Consider the following 16,220-nt stretch of genomic DNA (forward strand, 5'->3'; position numbering starts at 1 on the left):
ATCTCACCTAGATTATCTATTGGAACTTTAGCATTATTTTTCAACAACTTGCATGCCCCATTTATATCAATCTTTGTTTACACAATTGTTTATAAAGTATAATTGTTTTCCAAATTATAAAATTTTAATGTTAGCAAGGAACTAGTCATTGAACAAAGGAGTCATAATTTGCTTTCTTCATCATGTAAAACATGGCCCTACTAAAACAATAACTATGTTCATACACAACTTTCAATATTCTCAACAATTGTAAAGTATTAAATATACCATTTATCCTATCGTCTATTAGGTAAATTTAGCTCAACAATCACAATTATGATGATGATGGCTAAAACCGATGGAAGACTTAGTAAGTGTAAATCTCCTTCAGGTAGTGAAACTCTATTTAATTCTCACACCAACCCTCTGAGTTAGGTATTCTTCCTATTAAACGCGTCAAGGTTCTCGGGGACCGAAGAGAGACGTCAGTAGATTCTGTGCTTACGTAAGCACTTACAGAATAATTAGATAATGCAAAAATCATTTTCTTCGGAGGAAAACGTTAAAAGGATTTTTACTCTGGCGGGTCAATCTTTCGTCCATGAAGAAAGAAAGCAGAATTTGAACTGCAGGAATCTCGCTCTCTTCCGGTGAGGATTCACTCACTGGCCACGAGGAAGCCTCACCCTCGCCCCCATTTCTGTTTCACTCGGCCATAGCTGTTCCTCCAGCGTCTTCCTTTACAGACGCATTGCTTCGTTCTGCGGGATGTGCGGTCGGCAGAGAAGTTAGATATCATCTACATCAGAGTCTCGGAAAGACTTTGAGGTCAGCCATTTACCATGTAAAATATCCTCATTGAGGTTCTTTAGTTTCTGTTTATAAACAAACCTTGCAGGCGGAGACTGCTCTCACTTAACAATTCTTTTCTCTGGCTTATCTGGAATGGAAAGTACTGACCTCAAAAATGAGTGCGACCGAGCACTGACAGGAAAAGAAAGAGAAAAGAAGATTTGGATCTCTTGATGTCACCGGGAGTGAATGTGAAATGCACATGTTTAACTAGGACTTTGGCAAACTTGTCAGATAAGCGAACTCCTTTAAATAAAATAGCTCTCTGAGGCTCCAGCTACTTTACATAGATAAAATTGCTTGAAGACCTTTTTTCATTTGTATGAGTTGCCAAATACTGTAATCCAAAGTCAGATATTTATAAAATACATTCTTTATTTGAGACTGAAGTTCATGCTCTTTTGTTTCTTTCCTTTGGCTGAGAGCATGCTGGATACTTTTGCAGTAAGTGGAATTAATTCTTTTTGATCCATTACTGTTGGCATATTCTGTGCCGTACACAACGTCAATGAGGAGGCACAGTTGCCGGAACACCTTTCATTCTGTGTTAGACACAATGATGATATACTTTGTCCCGGTCCTGGTGGAATTTTTATCCTACACTGTGGCATGAGATTGTCATTTGATGTGGTTCACGCCCATGGTTTCCTTTGCTAGACAATTGCTAGGTGGTGTTCTGGGGACACACTGTGTGGAGAGTCCAGAAGAGTTAAAAAGACCATGTCTGAGGTTCACATGGGGAGCCACTAGGTCATTAAGTGATGCAGCTAAGAATATGTGAGAAAAACAATTGGGCAAAGTGAAAAGGCAGCATCACAGTGGAGATGGAGCAAAAAGAAGGGGAGTTTTCTTACCGGATGACGAGGCAAGAAAATCCAATTCAGAGGATATTATTTAGTTTTGAGCAAACCAAATGGCAAAAACATGCGAAAGTTTTTGGAAGTTCTGACTTTAGCAGAATTTCCGATGCAGTGGGTTAAACACTCTTGTACTTTTCCTAAGCACTGAGCAGCCATATGCTTCTGGGTTCCTTAAGCTCACCCACCTGCCTCACTCTCAACTTAATTACTTCTGCCCATTACATAAAATATCTTCATTCAAGAGTGCTAAGCATTTTACACAGTTCTCATCATTTTTTAATATTTTAATTTCCATGATGGATATTGAAAAATTATTTCTTAAAATTTAATTATTTTGATCAAAACAATGTGTGCTGAGTTAGAAAGTCAAACAGAAGAAAGGCCTGCCTTGAAAATCAGAACTCCTGTGCCTCACTCCTCCTGTCACTAATGGCCACCCCCACAGGTGGTAAAGAATAATTTTCAAAAAGTAATAAAATCACCACTCTCATCCAGTTATAAAATGAACATAGATCGAAGATTTGATTTAACTCATTAACTAATGAGGAGACCAGTATAAAGAAGACTCCCCCAAAAAAGACAAATACACAAGACCATCAGAAATTATTTGCATTGCTATGTTTCCTACAAATTACTTCCACATCTACAAGTAAAAGACAACGAAAGGCACAAGCCCTGTCGGATCTTATAACCACGAATGATGTGCTTTCAGCAGTGCAGAATTCTCTATTGAAGTCCCCTGGTGATTTTTGGCAAATTTTTTTAAGATTTATTTATTTATCTTAGAGTGAGTGAGAGAGCACGAGCAGGGGGAGCTGCAAAGAGAGAGGGACAAGCAGACTCTGCACTGAGCCTGGAGCCCAACTCGGGACTCGATCTCATGACCCTGAGATCAGGACCTGAGCCAAAACCGAGAGGCGGACACCTAACCCGCTGCACCACCCAGGCACCCCTTTGGTCTATTTCAAGGTCTTTCACAATATTCCCTTACAGAGACTAGCACGTCTTACTCTTAGCTATTCTAGTATCTACTTCCATATTTGAAAATAGCATAATTAAACCGTTCTTCTGTAATGGCTCAAGTTTGGATACTCATTTTTGACTTCTTTCTATCGAAAACAAGGATTTTACCCTTCACACATACTTTTATTAGCCTACCCCAATAATTACATTGAAGAGTTCACTCATTTTATTAAATGTATATTCATCAGGACAAGCAGGCACTGTTCATCACGGAGCTGAGTAGTAGAATGTGACTGGATGCCGTGTCTTGTACTTTTGCTGTTGTCATGACCTGTAGTTTACTGTGGTTGCTGCTTCTCCTTCACTTCCTTTTGCCCCCCCTCTCCCCCTCCTTCTTTCTTTCATTGGCTTAGCTTTCTTTGCCTGTCTGGCTAAATCTTCCCAAACCTTCCAACAGCTTATTACTTACTTTTAATTCCTAATTTTCCACCTGCTCAAACTTGCCAGGTAATCCAAGCATCCTTTGTATATATTTCTCCCCTCCTCCTCATTTTACTTCTTCTCTGATTAGTCTTCTTTGTTCTGAATCCATTCCTCCTGGAGGCCTCCATCTTACTGCCAAATTTTGGCTGACGGCTCTTCAGGCTGCTGTACCACTGGGTTTCTGGGACTTCTCTTGGCCCAATACTGAGGAATTCTCTTTACCTGTTTCCTCTGCTACGGTCTCCATTTCTTGGGTTCCTTGACTTTCTCTATATTTATTTGCACCTTTGACTTGATGGAGCCCATTCTCCATTAAAGTTCCAGTTGAGACCTTGTACCACTGAAGACTATAGTCTCCCCTTATATCTGATTGATAGTTTAGCCGAATATCGATGTCTAGGTTTTTAAAATCATCTTCTTACTAATTTTAAGGCATTGCTCTAGTATCTTCTAAATGCATTATAGCTGTCAGGAGAATTGGTTCTATTTTTATTCTCTGTCCTTTGTATGACCTGATTTTTCTATCTGGAAGTTTTGAAAAGTCTTCAATTTGTTTCAGTATTTCACAAAGTTGTGCCTTGGAATGGGTCTTTTTCTCATTTAATACTCGAGTACATAGTGTTCTTTTACTCTGCAAAAATATGCCCTTGGGTTCTAGGAGATAACCTTGCATTTTCACCCCTCTGTTTCTATTATTCTTGTTCTTTGGAATTGCTGTTCTTCAGATGCAGGATGTTATGGATGGTGCTCTAAGTTTCTAATCTTCTCTCTGCTATTTTACATGTGTTCTTCAACTTACTTGCCAAATTTTATTTACTTTAAACAATTGTGTATAGTGATTTTAATCCAAATGTTCTCTTCCTGGTTTTTCTTTGGTTTTTCTATATCATCCTCTGCTTTCCTTTTTATAAATGTAGTAATGTGCCTACCAAACAACATTAGTTATAATATTGACTCTCCCTTCTGTTATTTACTCTTTTTGGTGATTTGGTTGTGACTGTTATATTCCACCTCTTTTATGGTAGAAACTTTTTCTCAAATGTCTGGTGGCCCTGAGCTGAATTTCATACTCAGGACTAAGAGGTGACAGTCCTGATGGGAAACTCTGTGTGCATTGATTGAATGAATGAATATTGCTTCGGTTCCTTGAGATCAGAGATGGTGTGTTATTTCTAGAAACTCTACCACCTGGCAGAGTGCCTGGTAAATGTTTGTCTCTGATGTGAAGAGAAGAGTTCTCGTTAGAGGGAAGAAAAAATAGTAAAGGAAAAGAAAAACAAAGGACATACGGGCTTAGGTAGCCACCATGGTTTCTTTCTAGTTAGAAGAGAAAAGTGCTTTGAAACAAGTGGAAAGTGACTAAAAATAAAAACCTTAAATAAATTCTGCCAGCCAGGAATCCTGAAAATCACACATGCGTTTTGTTCTCTCTCTCTCTCTCTCTCTCTCTCTCTCTCTCTATATATATATATATATATATATATAATTTCTTCTAACTTTCCAAGATTCCCTTCATGTCATTTCTCACTTTGTAAGTCCTGCCATTGAGCCCGTTATAGCTGTATGACAGTCCTATGCCTTCCCTCTGCTCCTCAAGACTTTACCTCATGAAAGAGAGATTAATCTCTCATACCTTTGCATTTTGGTTTGTCCATTTCTCTTAGGTTAGTTTAATTTAAATGTTTCTTCTGGAACTAAAGACTTAGCTGTTAGCTGAAGAATTAAAAAGCTTTTGGGGGGGAAGCCTGGGTAGCTCAGTCGTTAAGTGTCTGCCTTCAGCTCAGGTCATGATCCCAGGGTCCTGGGATCAAGGCCCACATCGGGCTCCTTGCTCTGCAGGGAGCCTGCTTCTCCCTCTCCCTCAGCTGCTCCCCCTGCCTGTGCTCTCTCTTTCTCTCCGACAGATAAATAAATAAAATCTTTAAAAATATCTTAAAAAAACAAAAACAAGATTTTAGGGAATTGGTGAGATAAACATTTGGAAGAATATGGGGTCCCCTCAGTTCCCTGACATCATCCTAGGTAATGTGCTTACTTTGCCTACATGTGAGACTGATGATACATGATGATGATCCATGGTGATCTCTGAGGCAGAAAGGGGCCAGTCCTGCCCGTGCTGATAGTACACCTCAGAACTGGTCATTAAAAAAATACTTTGCAAAATGTATTTTATTTTTTTAAAGATTTTATTTTATTTTACTTGAGAGAGAGAGAGAGTACAAATGGGGGGAGAAGCAGAGGGAGAGGGAGAAGCAGACTCCCCACTGAGCAGGGATCCCGATGTGGGTTTTGACCCCAGGACCCTGAGATCATGATCCCAGCCGAAGGCAGCCGCTTAACCGACTAAGCCACCCAGGCGCCTCAAAATGTATTTTATATCGTTCCCCTCTCAACGTCACATATCCATAAACTTCTTTGCCAGAAGATTTCAGAAAATAAATTTCAGAAATTAACACATAAAAGACTGGAAATGAGCTGGTCCTTTAGCCCAAGTAGTATAGAAATACAAATACTGAGCAGAACCGGTTTTTGGGAAAGGAAGATATGAAGGTGCCTCACCTATTCATGACAGGACCGAAGAGAATAAACGTAAGTAGATATAATCTTACAGGGGAATAATTAGGAAAGTCAAAAGAAAACTGAGCAGAACATATTTTTTCTGAAGATAACAAGCAAAATTTCTCAGGGAAATGGTAAAACCTCATGCGCTGAAAAAACGTAAAATTATTCTGAAGAATGCACTGGAAATTGTACAGTAAGAAGTAATATTATCTTGAAGATAAAATGAAACAAAATTTATTCACTCATTTTCCTCTTGTATTTATGATTTGATATCACAACTTGAGTGCTTTTGCCTGATAACCCTCTATCACTGTGCTTCTAGACCTTTCCCTTGGCTTAATTCCACCACGTGAAGGATGAGAAGGGGAGCAGGGCATGAAGGAAGGACTGTGGTAGGTGGAACTAAGGTAATTTGTAATTTAATTGGTAATTTCCCTCAACCACAGGTAATTCAAAATAGAAGAAATGTGTGTTTTTGCATTCAGAATCCCATCTGGCTTGCCCTTCATTTTATTATGAATACAAATCTGGGATGGCTATTGTGCAATTCCAAACAAATATTTGGAAGCGGTTGTAGTTGTAGAACCATTGCAAGTATTTTGTTTTTCGGTAGAGGTCCCGAGAAGTGTTAAAAAAGTCACCTTAGAGAACTCTTGGTAGTTTAATTGTTAAATTATTATCTCTCAGACACTTAGCATCCTGTCACAGATCTCCTAAAACTTGCCTTAAGGTCTCAGTTGGCTCCTTCTTTATAAGTCGCAAATGCTTGAATCTTCTTCAGAAAACAAATCTCCTTCTGAAAAAAAAAATTGTTTTCTTTTTGTTCTTTCCTGGAAAGAGGAGGCTCTTTGGGTCTCCACAGCAATGGGACTCCTCTTGTTTCACAAGCTCTTTTGCATGTGTCCTTGAGTTATTCTGTTCATTCATCCTTTTAGCTTGGGGGAGAGCATGCAGCAGAGATAGCAGAGGGAGGCAAGTGTTGTTGGCTGCCCCTGGCTTAACATCAGCTGCATTTTGTTGGAGATCAGTACAGGTACCCGTCCAAATATTTTACAGGTCTATGAACCTCAAATTACACCAGGAGCAAGTGTTTTCTGTATGTTTGATATGACCGCTCACGCAGTGGCACAAGCTGGGACACTCTCATCCATGCCGAAGATGTCCACGTGCTCGAATGATGGACCCCAGCTTTATAATACTATTCTAGGAGTTTTATGATGCCTTAAATCACAGGCTCAGTTATCACTGGGAAAGAGATAGGAATGAACCAGGATCCCAGTGCTGGAGAGCCAGTATTCGTTGAAAAAAATGGCACGAAATAGCTTGTGAAAGATGATGAGACATTGGCCAGGCGGGAAGCATCGGCTGAGTCTCTCCCGGGCAAGGGAAGTGGTGTGGGAAAAGCAGGGAGGAATAAGGCAGCAAGGCACACTGAAGGAGATGAAAGCAGTTTGATGAGGCTGGAGAGCAGAGTGGTGGAGGCAGCCGGCCAATAAAGAGGCTAAGTAACTAACTGACACACAGCTGCTGAGTAAGTACAGCAATAGCAAGAGGGCCTGATCACGCAGATCTACATAGTCTTGGAGAACAATGGTATGTTAAAACACTGAAACATTTCCAACTGACAAACATACATATATATGAAAATCACATAGCCTATATATGTAATTTAAATAGTTTCTAATATAGAATTTAGCTCATTTAGAAAATAAATTGTAACATAAAATTTTTTTTGGTTTTATTGATTTATATGTTAACTAGTAGAACCGTAAGATTTGTTTAATATTTTTAATATCCGCCATGCCTAACCATACCAGGAGAAGGGTGGTGGAGGCTCCACCACGCCATCTTTTTTTCTTTTAAACACAGTAATATATGTGCACTGGTAACCCCTCAAATCTTTTTTAGAATGGCTTGTAAGGAAAAGCAATACTCTTCCACGGAACTTCCCTAACCCCCAGTCTCCGTTCCCATCCCCTAATCCGCTTCTTTACAGCAAGCACATCTAACTGTTCTCAAGTGAGACAATAAATAGTCAGAAAGAGAGATTTATGCATAGATGTTAAATTATATAAAATTGTTTCATGTCTGAAAAGCAGTGAGCTAAAACCTTTTGCTTCATCGTATCAAAAATAATCACAACATGGGGGTAATGCACACAGAACCATCTAGTGTGGACGAATGTGCACGTGTTGATATTTAGGACGAGTGGAAACCAGTATGTTCCCTAGGGAACTGACATTTACTGAGGATCTATTGTGGACCAAGAACTACAGGAGGCATTTTATATTTGATATTTTATTTCATACTTGTCATTATCACATAAACTGGACCTTGTCTGGACATATGGAGGTCATAAAACCTGTTCATTATGCAGTGAGCCATCATTATTGGATTGTCAGTCTATCACCTAATTTCTTAGAATTGTTCCACCTTCCACCTTTATCCACATGGTCAAAAAATGTTTCCACAATTGGTTGATCTCATTCCTCTCCCTAGGACCCTCATCCCCCTCAAAGGCTGCATGGCTTTCCCTCTGCCAGCCTTGTTCCCCCAGAGCTGGACCATTTCCCACAGCTGCCACGTGAATGGCAGGAGCCTGCTACATACGGGGGATTTCCTCACGTTCTTCCCTCTTCTCTTGCATTATGAAGAGAAGTTGCACCTGGGACATCTCTTATCCACAATCTCTGTTCACAAGATGGGACATCTGTATGTTGATCATGGCAAAACATGTCACCTGAGGAGCTTTCTATCGCTCAGGTATCTTTTCTGGATCTAACCTCTGTAGCTGAGGTCCTTTCTTTTGATCTGTCCCGCATCCTCCACTTAATTTTGGCTTTTCCCAAGGCCCTCTCAGCCTGCAGAGACTGACCTATAAGAATGCTTCACGTTCAAACTCACCCAAGTCCCGTCAAACAGAAGCTGCCACTTCTCAAATGCAAAATGTATTGTTTTACTCGTGTTTTCTCACAATTAATGATCATTTTTATTGCTAGTTGTTGACTTTTCTCTTTTGAATGGCCTGGTCTTCTTTTCCTACATGTGATTCTGATTAACACATCAGAGTTTGTTGGTTGACACATTTCCACTAGGGTTTGTTAATCTGGAGGAAGGTTGCTATCTTCATGTGGTATTTGTTTTAGGGGGTGTATGTGTGTGTGCATGTCCCATGTTCCCTTCTTGATTTTAAGCTTCTGGAAGATAGGAGTTTTATGCTTTAAATGATGCACAGCTTATATGATGATCCAAATGCACAGGATTGGTATTCTTACCATTGCTGTACTTATTTAGCAGCTGTGGGTTGGTTAGTGTGTCCCTGAACTGTCTTTGGCATAAGTTTCCTCATGTGTAAAATAAAGTGTCTTGTCCCCTAATTTCCCCCCCAGCAGTAATGCCCAATCCTTTACCATAGAATTGTTTTGCCAAAAGACATTTATGAGCATCATCAAAGTCCAAGGTTTAACTACCAACTCAGAATGATGGGGGTTACATATTAGGCCTTTCTATTATTTACATGTTTCTTTTAAAAGCACCTCATTTTCTGAGCTCAGGATTCGTCGTCTCCCCCCGCCCCTGCACACTGCAGTTCAAGAACCATAGTTTTAGTTTTGCTGAGCTACTAAGTGGGTAACTTACAGGGTTTGGGCTAACTGATAAGCACGAAGTAAAGTTGCTGGTGTGAAAAAAATTTTAAAAAACCTGTTTCTCCTTGATTTCCTCTCATAATCCTCCTGAGAAAAATTTCAATCTCCAGACAGACTGGTATAAAGAACGAACTTTTGTGAAGACAAAAACACCTGCCTGAGACTAGCCAAACAGATTGTGCGGTTCTGCTCTGTGACCACTGTGGGAAAGAGGCTTGGAAACTGCTCATTCAATCAAGAACTGTTTAATGCAATTTGACAGATTTCCAATATAAATCAGACTACGTTACTATTTGGAAAAAAAAAAAAAAGAGAAAATCCCCGGCACGGAGAGTCATAGCTTAAGAAGGAGAGCCAGACTGAAAATTTTGCTGGAGCTGCTGATGAAACTAAGAGTTAATAGATCAAGTCTCCAACCGAAGCAAATCTATAATGAATTGGGAGAGAGTAATTACAAAAGTATCTGATGAGGAGAGCCAGGAACTGCCACTACATACAGAGGCAGTTCATTTGATAAGCTGAAAATTCCACAAAACATGCCTACACTTGTCTCTTCTTCACAGTTCCAGGGCCCAAACCAAAAAGTAAATGTTTGAGTTAGGAAATATAAGATTATAAAACCACTGGAGAAGTCATGACCCAGGACCAGGGATCAAGGAAGAATCATAAATGAAAAAGTAGATTTTCTTTCTAGACAAAAATGCGGCTGTATCTCAGACTTGAAGGTAGAAGAGCCAAAATTGAATTGTCTGTCTTCTGTTGATTAGCAAATACAACTCAGGAACTGCAAATCCAAAGGTCAAACTGATAGAAGTGAATGAAATGGGCCAAGTGTAGAGGCGGTAGGGTCTGGGATGGACCTTATAGCACAAACCCTGTCTCAAAGGGTCAGCTGCTACTTGGTTCCAGCTAGCCATAGTTAAGGCTATCTCTGGCTCCAATATGCCAGCCCCTCTGAATTTGGAGAGAAACGAGGAACCCACTATTTTTAGGTGAAACATTCAAATTTTAGCTGTTGGCCTAAATTTAAAATAAAGCAAAAACACTTTTTGAGTCAAAGCAAGGATATCTGTGGCTCTCTAGTTAGTGACTGCTCCAACTTCCATGATCTTCAAGGACCTCATCCATGATAGGGATAGCACCTGCTTCACAGGGCTCTTTGCAAAAAGAAATTTCTAGATTTGAAATTGGTGGGTCAAAAATTTTCATGTTTTAATACTTTTGATGTTCATTGTCATATTGCTTCAGAAGTTGTTAAAGAATATATATAGTCCCACCAGCATCATATAAAGTAACCACTCTCCAGGGGCACCTGGGTGGCTCAGTCGGTTAAGTGTTCTACTCTTGATTTTGGCTTGGATCATGATCTCAGGGTGGTGAGATCGAGCCCCATGTGGAGCCTCCCCCTTGGGGCTCCATGCTCAGTGGGGAGTCTGCTTCTCTCTCTCTGCCCCTCCCCCTGCTCATGCTTTCTCTCTTTAAAACAAATAAATAAATCTTTAAAAATAAATAAATATATATATATAATATTAAAATTACATTTCTCATGAGTTGCCTGGGTATTCTGGGTTCTTTTTTCTATTGATTGATAAAAGCTCCATTGCATATTTGTCAGATGTGCTGCAAATATGATTTTCTCCCAATTTAGAATTTGTCTTACAATATTGTTAAGGTTGTATTTTTTGCCATAAAGAAGTTTAAATCTTGTTTGTTTATTTTGTAAATAAAATTTATTTTGAAAGTTCCTGTGCTTTCTAGCTTTAGTGATATATTAGAAAGACCTTTCTCATCTAGGGGTGCCTGGGTGGCTCAGTTGGTTAAGCGGCTGACTCTTGATTTTGGCTCAGGTCATGACCTCTGGGTCGTGGGGGGTCATGAGATTGAGCCCTGTGTGGGGCTCCCGTGCTCAACAGAGAGTCTGCTTGCACCTGTCTCTTTGCTCCTGCCCCTACTCGCATGCACGCTCTCTAAAATAAAGTTTTTTTAAAAAAAGAATTTCTCATCTAAATTCTATTTCTAAAACATATTTTCCTACAATTTGGTTTTAGTTTTTACATTTAAGTTCATCATTTTTTATATTTAAATTCTGTTCTGTTGCTTATCTAATTTATATCTCTTGCAGGACCACACTATTTTCGTTGCTAAGATTATAAGCAAAGAGAGAAAGAACTAAACATTTCTCACTTCAAAATTTCCTGACTTCTCAGAAATATATTCTTTTGGGTGAACTACAGAAACTCTTTCTTCAGTCAGAAAAAGTTCCTTTGCTATTTTCACCTAACAAATTAATTCAAAAAGTCACATCTTTATAGAGTTGAATCTTCCTTGCCAAGAATAAGTTATATTTCTCCATTGCAGAAATATTTATGCCCCTCACTAGATTTTCATACTTTTCTTCATAAGGCTTGTATATGTTTTCATATGCATTTTTAAATGAAGATTTTATTTTTGACAGAGAGAGGGAGAGAGAGCCCAAGCAGGGGGAGTTGCAGGCAGAGGGAGAAGCAGGCTCCCTGCAGGGGAGCCGGATGTGGGGCTCGATCCTGGGACTCTGGGATCATGACCTGAGCCAAAGAAAGACATTTAACCGACTGAGCCACCCAGGTGCCCCTCTTCCTGTATGCATTTGTTGAGTGAGTTGTTTTGCTTTTTTAAACGGCATTTGTTTTTACAATTTCCATTAAAATTTTTTACTGGTTATTTTTAGTTAAAAAAAATAATGTATTTTTGAATATTAACTGTGATATTCATTACCTTATTAAATTATCCTAGGTTTTCCAGGTATTCAATAATATACCATATGGATATAATGATAATTATGCTCCTTTCTACTATTTTTAAAACTTTAATTTTATGCTCATATTTTTTAGGAGACAATTGTCAAGCACCTTGTTCTGAATCTTCCTTTTAAATCATTCTTGCACAAATTGAATGGTTTCACACACATATTCTTTTTTGGGCCTAATTTAATCAATGGATGGTATAACTGGTATAACCATACAAATGTCTTCCAAATATATGGAAAGCTATTTCAATCATATGTTGACTATTTATATTAAAATTTTGTAAAATTAATTATATTTATCATTCATGATCCAGTAACTAAAGTTATTAATTAGTAAAAAAAAAAAAAAGGAAGAAAGATAGATGGGAAGGTATATTCTTATTACATACCTACATATATACATATATATTACCTATATACATATACATAGAGTCCCTTTGGTACTCGGTTTCTTAATAAATATCATTCAAGTTGCTCTTCTTAGTCATGTAAGTGTAAAATGATAAAATTATCTTTGTTTCATAAAGAGGAAGTAGACAACTGCTTCCCTATCTCCTCCTCCTTAGGGTGTGTACTTGTGAAAATGATAGGCCCCCAAAGAGGCTTGAACTTGTGATTTCACCATGCAAGGTCGTGGGCCTTTCAGATCTTGGGAACTGTAAACACATGCTTCCAAAATTAATTCATTTTGTCATGAGCCTCACAGGAGACAACGCAAGGTGCATCTACTTATCTCGCAAGGAGATAAAAGAAGTTTTTGTGGTCCTTTCTTCTGCTTTATCTTGTAAATTTGTGTGAAATTCTGTCCAGAGTTTAAACTCACTTTCATGCTAACTTACATGCATATAAAAATGACAATGCTTCCCCAGTAATAAATTGTGCTCTTTGTGCTATGTAGAATGGAGGGTTATCTTGTTTAACAATATTGTTATATAGTCCCAACAATTGATATGAGTGCAGTGCCTTTAAATCAAACATCATATATATGAGTAACTTATGGAATCAGAACATCAGATCCAATGAACACTATTTCAAATGGTTCTAATAATCTAATAATATCTAATAATAAAATAATAATGTATATAAAATTAATTTTACTCTCTGATATTCATCTTTCTTTTATAATAATGATTCCTTATAATGTTATTATTGTGTAAATATGCACATATCTTCCTTTTAAATTTATCATAAAAAAAGCATAAACATGGTCTGCCAGATTTTCTGTTCCAGAAAATATTATTAAAAGTTAATGATGTGTTTTCCCACAACACTAATTCAGTACTTTCACAAGCCAAGGCAACATCATTATTGCTAAAATCCATATTTTATCTTCTCAACAGAGTTCCTTTTGGCCCAGGAAAATGATTGAAACTTCCAAAGCAGTGCCAAATTCGGATGAACCCTGTGGATCACATAATAAAATTTTAATTGTATTCATTAAAATAAATGTTTGGGAGTACTCCAAAGAAAACCAAAACTATCTGGGTGGGCTTAAAACAAATGAGGAGAAAAATGGAATTACAGGAAGAATGATTAAGGTTTAAAAGAGGCTAACTCTGCTCTTTTGAACACTTTGGGACTTTTGAGGTATCATCTTGAGATCATCTTGCAGTATGGCTCCCACGGTGAATCTGATGGATTTAACAAAGACAGTTGCAAACTTGCAGTAGTTTCTGGATGCCATCTCATTAAGTGATATCAAGCAGAAACATGTTCTTTCTCTGGATAGCACTTTTGTTTTCTTTTTGTTTCCACTCCTTTCTTTCATAATTGATGAAAAGAAAGAATGCATTTCAGAATAAAGCACTCTTAAGATACAAAGTCAGAGACTCACAATTGGGAAAAATAATTTCTTAAAATGGAGCTAATTAGAATTCACTCATGCATGAGATTGATTAGCTGACCACCCATATCTCTCAAGAAATAACACTTGAAAATATGATTTATGTGTATACGATTAATGAGGTGAGTGTGTACCTCTCAATATTACCAGGCAATCAGGAAACTGTCAATTCAAATATAATGGGTAAAATTAGTATAAAGTAAGTTGAAATCCTGGAAATGACAACAAGCCTTGGAGGCACATTAAAGTGATGGAGAGGATTTTTGTAATTAGAGAAGAGACACAGACTGTCGTGTACTAGAAATGCTAAAATTGGGAACCCTGAGGAAAAAATGGTAATTTTGTATTCCCCCCTTGCTGTCTAGAAATTGTCTTCACTGAGTGGCTGGCTGACACTCGGATTCCTGTTTCCTTGTTAAGCAGCCCTTCAGGAAATGGTGGCCCAGCAGGTTACCACAACTTTGTGAAAATATTTCTTCAAGTCATCTGAGTATCTCTTTACTTACTGATACTTTTCTTCCATTGTTGGGGGAATGGTCTGGAAAAGAATTCTATACTTGCTGACATGTACTTTTGGTTCCTTTGGCAGCATTTACTTCAGAGAAAATAACCAAGTTGTTGTTTTTTTGGCTTACGAATAAAATTCACTGGGGTTTGTTGAACATGAATCAGTCTTTCAGAGTCCAATCATCCAAATCTTAACAAACGAGTACTGACTAATGGAAGTACAAAACAGCAATGAAAGATCTACCTAGAACAGAGACCCCACCTCTGCAACTCACCGCCCCCCCCACACACATAAAATAATGCCTAACACATACAACACTAATTGCTAGGTACTACTCTAAGCCCTTTTCTTAAAATAATTCATTTAAAATGTAAAGCAAGGGGCTCCTGGGTGGCTCAGTCATTGGGCGTCTGACTTCAGCTCGGGTCGTAGTCCCAGGGCCCTGGCATCGAGCCCCGCCTGGGGAGACTGCTTCTCCTTTTCCCACTTCCCTTGCTTGTGTTCCCTCTCTCACGCGGTCTCTCTCTGTCAAATAGATAAATAAAATCTTAAAACAACAACAACAACAACATAAAGCAACCTTGTAAGTTCCTTACTAACCTTGTTATCATCCCCACCTGACAGATGAAGAAACTGAAGCCAGTAAGTAGTGGAACAGATTCCACATGTGGCCTGCCTGTACACTCGGCGCTAAACCACAGGTTTTCTTAGTTCTACAGAGCAATCCTCAGCTCTGTAGAATTCTCCCTCTTTTCGGGGTTTGCCTCTGTGTTCTGCTTTGTGTCTCTAGGAGTCGCCTAAGTTGTGGGACACCAAATCAATATTTGATAATAGTTTCCTCTCTGCTTCACAAAATAATCAAACCCTCTTTTTTGGTTATCTTTTTCATGACAGAAGCTGTGGACACAGAGCTCATATCAATCTTTTTTTTTTTTTAAGATTTTATTTATTCATTTGACAGAAGCACAGCGAGAGAGGGAACACAAGCAGAGAGAGTAGGAGAGGGAGAAGCAGGCTCCCTGCTGAGCAGGGAGCCCGATGTGGGGCTCGATCCCAGGACCCTGGGATCACGACCTGAGCGGAAGGCAGACGCTTAACGTCTGAGCCACCCACCCAGGCGCCCTCATATCAATCTTTATAGGTAACTCCCACCTTTCTTTTAAGAGCTTCCAAATCTTTGCAGTTCTGATTTCTCCTGGGAGCTTTCTGCAGTATAGAAACTGAAGTGAAGTGTTGTAAGAATTATTTTCTATAAGGTGATCCCACTGACTCTACCTTTTAAAATATATCCACAACCCAAACATTTATTACCACGCCCACTGCTATCCCTGGTCCAAGCCCCCTTTCCCTCTCCCCGCATCTGCTCTCATGGCTGTCTGGCTGGTCTTCCTGCGTCTGCCCTCACGTGCTGGGGGCGTGGCCGCAACACAACAGGCCCTGCGATCCTGTTAAAAACATCGGCCTGACAGCATCATCCTTCTCTCCAAACCCTCCAATTGCTCCCGAGTGCGGGTCTTTCCGGGGATTTACATGGTCTTAATGTGGTTTTATCTTCCATTCTCTCCCTGACTTCATCTCCTATCACTGTTCTCTCTACTCTGCTCTAGTCACATTGTGCTCTTGATTACTCCTGCATATGATAAGCACCTTCCTGCTTTAGGGTTTTTCCACTGGCTGTTTCCTCTATCTGGAACATTCTTTTTTTTTTTTTTAAGATTTTATTTATTTGACAGAGAGA

The 16,220-nt window shown here is 39.0% G+C and overlaps 1 long non-coding RNA gene across 2 annotated transcripts in view; it reads left to right on the top strand.

Annotated features, from left to right (window-relative positions):
- Window positions 1-540: 540 nt before the first annotated feature.
- Window positions 541-16,220, top strand: part of LOC141370143 (uncharacterized) — a 44,943-nt gene continuing 29,263 nt past the window's right edge. Inside the window, exons 1-2 of one of the 2 annotated variants that reach the window (XR_012373935.1) lie at window positions 541-807; window positions 6,022-6,106. This is a non-coding gene — a long non-coding RNA (uncharacterized lncRNA). The remainder of the gene's footprint in view (window positions 808-6,021; window positions 6,107-16,220) is intronic. The other variant, XR_012373936.1, reaches the window with a different exon arrangement.

The sequence above is a fragment of the Callorhinus ursinus genome, unplaced genomic scaffold, assembly GCF_003265705.2.
Source record: "Callorhinus ursinus isolate GAN/ISIS: 27379988/994484 unplaced genomic scaffold, GSC_fseal_2.0 scaffold27, whole genome shotgun sequence".
In the NCBI taxonomy this organism is placed as follows: Eukaryota; Metazoa; Chordata; class Mammalia; order Carnivora; family Otariidae; genus Callorhinus; species Callorhinus ursinus.